This window comes from Squalius cephalus, assembly GCF_949319135.1.
Source record: "Squalius cephalus genome assembly, chromosome: 21".
NCBI classification, from domain to species: Eukaryota; Metazoa; Chordata; class Actinopteri; order Cypriniformes; family Leuciscidae; genus Squalius; species Squalius cephalus.
The window spans coordinates 6866394-6875774 of record NC_137142.1 but is presented as its reverse complement, the minus strand read 5'-3'; the positions used below and the strand labels follow the sequence as shown (position 1 = coordinate 6875774).

The 9381-nt window shown below is 38.1% G+C and overlaps 1 long non-coding RNA gene across 2 annotated transcripts in view; it reads left to right on the top strand.

Moving 5' to 3' along the window:
- The window catches only part of LOC307149220, an 83179-nt gene that overhangs the window by 1909 nt on the left and 71889 nt on the right, over positions 1 to 9381 (top strand). The window contains exons 2-3 of one of the 2 annotated variants that reach the window (XR_013819540.1): positions 4280 to 4429; positions 5465 to 6003. This is a non-coding gene — a long non-coding RNA (uncharacterized lncRNA). Of the gene's footprint in view, positions 1 to 4279; positions 4430 to 5464; positions 6004 to 9381 lie in introns of those variants that run through there. The other variant, XR_013819539.1, reaches the window with a different exon arrangement.

Genomic DNA, 9381 nt, shown 5'->3' with positions numbered 1-9381 from the left:
AGATAGATATATAGATAGATAGATAGATCCTATATCTTGAAGTTTGTATTATTGTGCAATATGTATTTTTGTATTTATAAGTCTTTGCCAATTGAAAGCACTAGATGGTGCCTGTATTCTTTATTAGAGGTGTGTGTGTGTGTGTGTGTGTGTGTGTGTGTGTGTGTGTGTGTGTGTGTGTGTGTGTGTGTGTGTGTGTGTGTGTAATGTTGTGGAGGCTGCACACTGAGTGTGCTGCTGATATAGAAATGCTGTACGGTGCGGTCGGGCTCCCCTGCTGGAGTGGTGTGTGTGAGGGCCAGACGCTGCTGTCAGCACTCACAGCTGACACACACACACACACACCTCAAACCCTACCTGCTGAGAAGAACCACTAGTCAAAATAAAAACCTTTAGTTGAGACATGCTCCTCAGGAATAAATGGACAAGAAAAGGCCTCTATGAAAGCAAGGGACCTTGTAGTAGTAGTGTGTCATGGACAAGTTCTGGTGTTGTATTTGCTTTGATGTTAATGCACTGTAACAAAATGATTTGTCAGATTACGCAGCATGGATGTTCCGGCATTAATATGTGCCTCTGCAATATGTGACTGATATTAAGTGCCTACAACTTTTCGCTTTGTAATAATATAAGGAAACACTAGTGATACAATATTCGGGCCTACTAGAACCTTGTAAATTAATCTCACAAAAATAAGTCCAGGTAAATTTTTTTGCATATAAAATAAGGCTTATTTTAGTACCAGTCTGACATAATTTAAGCACACAACAATTAATTACACAACTTTTTTTTTGTTGTACTGTCTCATTTACCTAAATATTTGTAAATACTTTACAAATGAAATAATCTTTTATTAAATAGGCAGCCCATAATGAGAATGTAGTAATACAAATGTATGGAGAAACATGTGCTTGTCACAATGCTAAAAAGTCTTAATGGTTCTAAAACAGGCTTTATTTTCTTAATGTAATATATAATTAAAAAAAATAATAATAATAAGGGGTGAAATATGATCCAAATATGTTCTTGACAGATTTGGTGCAATTCACCCATATGTGTTCAAATACAGAAAGCTGTATAAAACTGTTAAAATCATAATTTGTAGTGTGGGTCTAGACATTAAATTAATGTTAATTAAGGGATGATGAGGAATATGCTCTATCATTCTTAGCAAGCATCAGTAATTAACAGATTAGAATTGGATCCCCATATGAAGATATATATAGACATGGTTATTGTTCTGTCAAGTGTGCTTTTTGGGTCATATAAGCCATCTTCACAAAATCATGAGGCACTGAACAGTGTGTTTAAAAGTCACCATAACACCCTCTGTCACACGAAATGTTAGCATTTCACAGAGCTGGATAGTTAAATAGGAAGTAAAGGGCAAAGACATGTCACTTTCAATCTGAATATGAGGCGTCACGCTGAGTTTCTTGTTTTCTTTTTTTCATCCGCAGTGTTTTCCGTCGCCTTTCCGCCACAAACGGCAAAATGCCAAAGGCCGCAGAGGGAGAGCATTCGGCTCCTGGAGCTTCAGCCGCCCAACCCCTCCGCTCTCCTCCGCTTTTTTATTTATCTGTTCCGCCTTGGTTGTTTAGACCCAATTAAGAGGCTAATTGTGGAGATCAGGGAGGATTGCATTGTTGTAAAAGTACGGAGCGCATGGCTAATTGCCGGAGCAGCTGCCAGTGTTTATGAAAAGCCGGGCGGATCTGCGGTTCTCTCGGAGGAGAGCGAGCTCTCGTCCTCCTTCGGATGTGGTAGGGAGAGCCAGGTGAGCGGAGAGCATTCCAGGGCGGGACAGAACTGAAGCTGCAGAAATAATTACCACCACCGAGGGCTTCTCTTTCTCTAATCTTGGGCTCTCGCTCCCCAAGGCAGGCGAAACCTTGAGGATGACACCAAGCATGTGGCAGAACTCGGCGATATGGAAGGGATCCAGGATACAGATCCTCTGCCAGCTTTTATCTAAATGATCTCACTCTTGTCTGTGCCAGGTGTTTTGGGTGGGAGTATGTGAAATAAGGCACGCATCTTTGAGTCACCGCTGAGGCTGTTGTCGAGTGATGCTTTCTCCCATAGCAGATGGGTTTTTCACAAAGTAAACTTTAGCAACGTTGTTCCGCATGGTAGCAGCTTGTTTTGGATGGATGAATACCTTCATGTCGCTTCTCAAAAGCAGAACATGATATAATGGCGTGACACCTCTTGAGCCAAGTTTACTCTTTTGACATTGTCATTCTTTTAGCATTACTAAATGCCTTTTTATTTTAAGGTGTCCTTGTTACAGTGTAATTCTACATTGTACTGAGTAATGTGAATTAACAATATGTACTTACTATAGGGTTAGGGTTAGGGTTGGTTTAGGGTTAGTTGCATGTAATTATGCATAATTACTGATTATACTACAGTAAGTACACGAAACATATGTAACAAGGACTTTTACATTGCATGTTTTGACGTTATGAAAACTGTGTGACTTTAGAACATTATTTTGACATTACAGCATTCTTGTATGATTATGACAATCATCTGACACTGCATCATTATTATGGCATTTGTTTAGAATAATGAAAATCGGTTACACTTTATTTTACATTGTCCTTGTTACATGTTACATGTACTTACCATAGTAATAACAGTAAATTATGCATAATTACATGCAACTAACCCTCAACCAAATCCTAATCCTACCCTAACCCTATAGTAAGTACATGTAGTTGCTTAATATTACTCAGTACTTAAATATATAATTACACTGTAACAATGACACCTTAAAATAAAGTATAACCTGAAAGTCTTTTACTATTGCGACATTTTGGCGTTACAACATTATTTTAAGAATGTGCGATTCTTAACGTTACACTATTTTGTCATTACAACCCTTTTGTGCAACTTTCTTGGTATTCAATACTTTTTGGTATTACAGCATTTTTTTCGACATTCTTTGGCATGGCAATATTTGGCATTACAAGTTTTTTGGATTATGACAGTTTTGACATTATATAATTCTTCTGGCATTATGACATTTATCTGACAAAAAAAAATCTAAGCATAACAGCATTAAACATTATTGTGAATTGAGAATGTATATTATTTTACTATTGCGACATGCTTTTGACATTAACACATTATTTAAAAGTTTGCACGATTCTTGACGTTACAAAACGTTGTCATTACAACATTGTTGTTTAACTTTCTTTTATCAATATTTTTTTGACATTACAATATGTTTGACATTATTTTAGCATTATTCTTGGCATTATGCCAACATTTTGATGATTCATTTTTATATATATATATATATATTACATTATTCGTTTGACATTTCGGCATTCTTTTTGACATAACATCAGTAGAAAAGGTTAGAAATGGGTGATGCAATTAGACAGAGAGAACTGTGGGTAATTTGACAGTTGTGGAGGTCTTCTACGTGCAACATTTTAGTGCACGTAGATCAGACGAGAATCTCTGGCGTGGATCTCAGTCGTGCTTTCAGCTCTTCCGGTATCTCTTCTCTTCTGTCCTCCTCTCACAGTGCTTCCACCCTCTCCCCTCCAAGGGAGGCCCAACCTGCCCGGCTGCCCCATCGCTCCTGCTCTCTCATTAATCTGTCCACAGGAACGTCCGGCTGCGCGGCAGCTTGACTGCTCATTTATTCTGTTTAGAATAGCGACGCCGGTGATAAATGTCCCGCAGAGCGCACATGTGCTAAAATATTCATAAATTGGAACTCTTAATTTGTGAAGGTGGAAAACCAATAAATTTCAGGAGTGGTGACAAGTCATGTTATATTTATATGAATATGCAGGCCATGGGTGAGACATTGAGATTAATACACAGTGTGCTTGCTATTAACCAATTCTAATTGCCTCTTTGAGAAATTAGCATGTCGACTGATGTGTGAGGAAACAATAACGTGTTTGATGCTTTGATGTGGTTTCCTACAGAAACAGACCCAAATTTGAGAATTGTCGACAGGCATATTAAAGGAAGGAAATCACAATCCCAAATCTGAAATCAAGCCCCTCTGATTAAAGACAATGTGCACAGCTGTTTTACATCACTTCCATTTTCTTTTGTTCTTTGAACAACCCTTTAGGATTATGAAACATTATTATTTTTCAATAAATCCAGCCATTTTTCTCTGTCGAGCAAACAGATGGCAATGAAAGCAGCTCACTTTTAAAGTTACTCTTACTATTGCACATCCTAAAGTCTACATTGTTCTGTTTTGCCAACGAAACTTTCGTCACTATGTGTGGATTCCTTGCAGGTGAGCACAGGGTGGCAGCTGCTTCCTGCAGTGTTTTCCTGCTCAGGTCAGTCTCTCCTGGGGAAGCAATGACAAAAACTAGGCCAGATGGTGCAGGAGAGTGAGGCAGAGTGGGCTGCTCTCAACCCGACCAACTGCACTGCGTTCAAGGTGAGTGAAAACGGTCTCAACAGGAAAGAAAAAAAGCAAAAAATTACATTTCTTTAATATCTCAGTCATTACTCATAGACAGCATTGTGGTTAAACAACTTAAATATTTAGATCATTTTTAGTTTACAAGTGTTCAAGTTCAAGTGTTCAAGTAATTCTTCCAAAGCAGCATAGTTGTATTGTATGTCAATAATTGCTTAATGTATTTCTATGTTTATTTTTATTTTTATGAGAAACAAAATTGATGCTTGAATGAAGATCAAACTTCTTTGAGCAATAGACCTTAGTCGTCATCTATTATTTTGACCTAAAAGTCTTTATAATGGCATGCATTGTATAAATGTCCTATAGATCACGCATCATTTTCTAAACTGTTTCATGGATTTTTTGTCACCTAGCAGTAAACCAGAACAACATCCACCTATTAACACCATAGCAATGCCCCAGCAACTGCCTAACGCTCTAGCAACCACCTAGGAACGACCCAGAACAACAACCACTTACTAAAACCATAGCAATGCCCCAGCAACTGCCTATTAACACTCTAGCAACCACCTAGAAACGACCCATAACAACAAGCACCAACTAACACCATAGCAATGCCCCAGCAACTGCCTAGTAACACCCAAGCAACCACCCCGCAACAAACACAGCACAATTACCTACTAACACCAGTGCCCCAGCAAATGCCTAGTAACACTCTAGCAACCACCTAGAACACCCCATCAACTGCATAGCAACTCCTAAGCAACCATCCAAAACACTTTAACAACCACCTTGCAATGCCCCATGCAAACTGCTAGAATATTATAGATACCAACTAGTAATGTCTCCGTAACGACTAGGTATAGTGACCTGCTATAAGAAGACTATTATCTAAGACTGAGATCTTGTTTTCTTTCCTTTTTCAAGGGAATAATTTTCTTTCATTGTCTTATTTTGTAAGACTAATTATATTATTTCAAGCAAACAGCACAGCACAACTTATCTCAAATTTCTCTCTCCTCGTCATCTGTAACTTTCTTGTCTGTTCAGGCTTTGATCTAAAATTGGCCTCTGTAGAAGACTTGTGTACAGTCATTTTCATATGGGCTTTGAACATATTGAAAAGGCTCGTAGCTGCTGTCGCTTTTATCCTCTGATTCCTTTTCCCTGGGAAACGACGAGCATATGGCAAACACCCTCACTGGATTCTCAGACAACGGGAGGGACCGTATTCCGATTCCTGCATCCTGTCATCGGCGAATCCCAGGGTGCTACCCGAACCCACCCTCCCTCGCACATGCACAAACACACCGTCTCCTGTAGACTTTGAAATGCGCTCTGCACTTGTCTGACATCCTTAAACTGGAACACAATGCTCCAATCCCTCTATAATTTTGCCTTATTTTTTACCTGAATTTACTTAAATCACCTGCTTTTGACTGTGCTTATTTTGTCAAGTTAAAACAGTTAACATTAATCCCAAGATTATTAACAAACAAATGAAATGTAATGAACATCCTCTGAAATCTCATTTGCATCCATGTTCAAATTGAAAAATAACACTCTGAGGTGTCGCACCATGTATTATGTCACTGACAACTCTGTTAGTTCTTGCATGTACCTTTTTGGAGCTTGACAGATGTGGTCGGAACATAAAAGTGCTTAAAATAGAAATACGGATTTAGAATTATGTGATTGTGTAAATAACATATTTTCCTTATTGAGTGAATTAAGTTTTATGTAAGCTGGCTAGACCCCTGAATAGGGGGAAAAAATGGATGATCCTTTTTCATTCATCCTACATACATCCTTGAAGCTTTGTTTGTTAATGCAGGGGAATTAAGGCACAGTAATAATGATCAACATGTCCTTCAATTGATAAATGAGCATACTTGATTTGAGAGCCACTTGACGCCATTGTCACCTGAGAAGGAGTGAGAACACGTATAAAAGCCATCAGAGCCTCGTAAAATAACAGATTTGACAAACTCAGCATTTGTTGGGAGGCGGTCAATGTAATTTATTGTCTTAATTGGAGTATCTCCTTTTTTTTCTCTTGTAATTAATGTCAAGAATGTCTCCTTAATATAGGACAATCACAGTAATTGGTATTGCTTAAAGAAGGAGAAAGATCAAAGCTTAATTTGCTCAAGTGAGAACACTGAATCGCTGAACTCTTTCAATTTAATTGGCCAACTTGTGTTTACTATTAGTGGTGTTTGCTAAGGCAAATATCATTGTAACTATTGTTCAGGGGCACAAATACCCATTTGTCGATGAGTGTACAGCATCTGCACCAATCAATTTAAAGAAAACCCTATTTGAGAGGTGTGCTATTAATTTACAAAACAATCAAAATTACGGGTTTTGTCAAAAGACTGATAAAATGGGCACAAGTATCCCATAGACTTAATGACAACAGACCTGAGCCAGCGGCAAGAATATTTTCATTAATTACATGAATTTACATAAAATACCTCAGCTGAATCAATGCATGAATTGTTAATTAGAACAACTGTGTATGTTACTTATAAACTCAAATCAATATATTATTAGACAAATTAATAATAATAAATAAATAATGCACAAAGGTATTGGAGCGCATCCTGATTTTGCAGAGTTCCTGTAGATCAACAACATATTTTGTTGATCCTGGAATAACATTCCTGCATGTCTGAAAATTTTATCTGAATCATATCCCTACCCCTAAACCTAACCCCACCCACAAGGTATCCCTAAAATCAGAGGGAAATGATAGTTGAATAACACTGATGTAGAAGCATCTTGTACAAACTAAAAAATGCTGGGGAAACAATGTATGGACAAACCCAACCGTTGGGTTTAAAAATTTAAAGCAATGGTTAGGTTTGCCCATATTTGACCAAAACATTTTTTTTAGAGTGTAAGCCTAAATTTGACATAAACTGTAAACTTGTTTGGTTGATTGGAATGTTGTTCCAGGACCAACAAAGATGTTGATCCAGGGAAATGTTGTACTTGGTGAAATCAGGTTCTGCAGTCTTGGAAATCACCCAGAATTGTGGCGGTGAGTTTTGCACAGGTAAGCACCACTCACATTATCATCAGAAAATTGTGGGTTGTTCCTCTAGAGCTTACATAGGTATTAAGTTAAGTGTTGTTATGCCATTAATAGCAATACGAACTGATCTAATTAAAACGAACATATCTAATCTAATTTTGAATTAAATTAGAGTGAAGATTGCAATGGTGTCCACATGGACGGCATTTGTTTATTGACCGCTTTTTCTGATGTTTTCTACAAGGTGAAACAATTACATCTTCAGTGCAAGCATCATGCATTAAGCATCTCCAAGGATGTGTATCTCGTTCTTTCATCATAAAGAAAATACATGTGGCGCTCAAGCTCAGAAATTTGCAATTACCATAGATTATCACCAACACAGCGGTTTGAAGTAATTATAACAGGTCCCACATCGTCCATATAATCACCTCTCAATTTGAGCCTGTTTAGAGTAGTTTTCTGCAAACATGCATTAAATGGTGCCTGTAGCTCTCCCTTGGAGGCATATCACCGAGCTGGGGAGAACGCTCAGCCAGACGTTTATTACAAATCGCCACGTTGTATGCCATAGTTTCTTTGGATATATCATTGTAGGCTTTCAAGCACAGTGGAGGGCAAGAGGATGCCAGCTCTTGTTAATTTATTATTGGCAATTAGCTCAAATTAGTTTTAGAGGATTCAATAGGAGACAAAATACTGTAAGAAATCTCAATGAAAGTATGTTCATTTCAAGGAACTAAAACATAAATAATAAAAGAAAGTGTGTCATTTTTACCATAGCATTCAATTCACACACAGTCTTAATCAGCTGTGATGAGCAACATGACATGTAGCTGGTCACTTGGTTTTGATTTCTGTGCTGTCTGGGTACCTCAGCCTCCTGTGAAATTTCATTGGTCCAAAATCATGATCCCTAAACAAGCAAAATGGTTAAAGGCGTACTTCACCTCTGGCAAAATAGGCTTTCGATAAAACTTAATTGCCAGCCTATACAGTAGAAAAGCAAAAACATTTTTAAAATCGGTGCTACCTGACTATAGAAAAGAGAAAAGAAACCCTTAGTGCACCAGGCATGTTGCCGTTCAAGGCCACTCCCACCAGTCTGCAATGGAAAAGCTTGTCCAGGCTCCTTGCTTTATAGGAAACACTTCTTAGCAAACTTTTAGTCATAATGGTGTCGACTTGTATTGTTCCTGGGTGCAAGAATTCAAAAAGTAAGCGTTTAGCGGGAGTGAGTTACTTTCAGTTTCCTGTGAAGGATCCAGCGGTGGCTGTAAAGGCTGCAAAGAATACGGAGGGACGAAACAACGGGAAATCTGAAAAACCTATGTGTTTGTGCTCAACATTTCAAACTGGATGACAACGATCAGTGTTTTAGGCCAAACAGAGGGGAAAAGCTGACAGAAGCTGATGTTCCGTCAGTTCCATCCAACCTTGAAGCAAAACGTTGTCGGCTATAATGCTTCTTAAAGAGTCGACATAGTACGATACAATTTTCAATGATAAACCTACCATTTCAATAACTGTTAATTTATGCTGCCTTCACATGCTATCGGAATTATCATAAATATGCTTTCCTAGTTAAAATTTGTACATGAACTCCCTCTCAAGTCGTATTTTCCACTGGGATGCTGGGAATAATAATTTAATAATTGATACCCCAAGTTCCTGAGTTGCGCGGGCCATAAACTTCAAACATGGCTGAGGGGAGAACAACTGTTGCTGTGACTGCTATTCTTTATTTATTTATTTATTTTTTCTTCACAACTGCTACATCGCCTTGTCTTGTCGTTAAGGTAGTGCATATTTACACGTATGAATAATCTGAAGCATATTGTATGTTTTATACACTGCAAAATAGCCTGTATTTGGCTGAAATTCTAGAATCATCAGCAAGATGATGAGCGTGCATGGTGAATGTTTA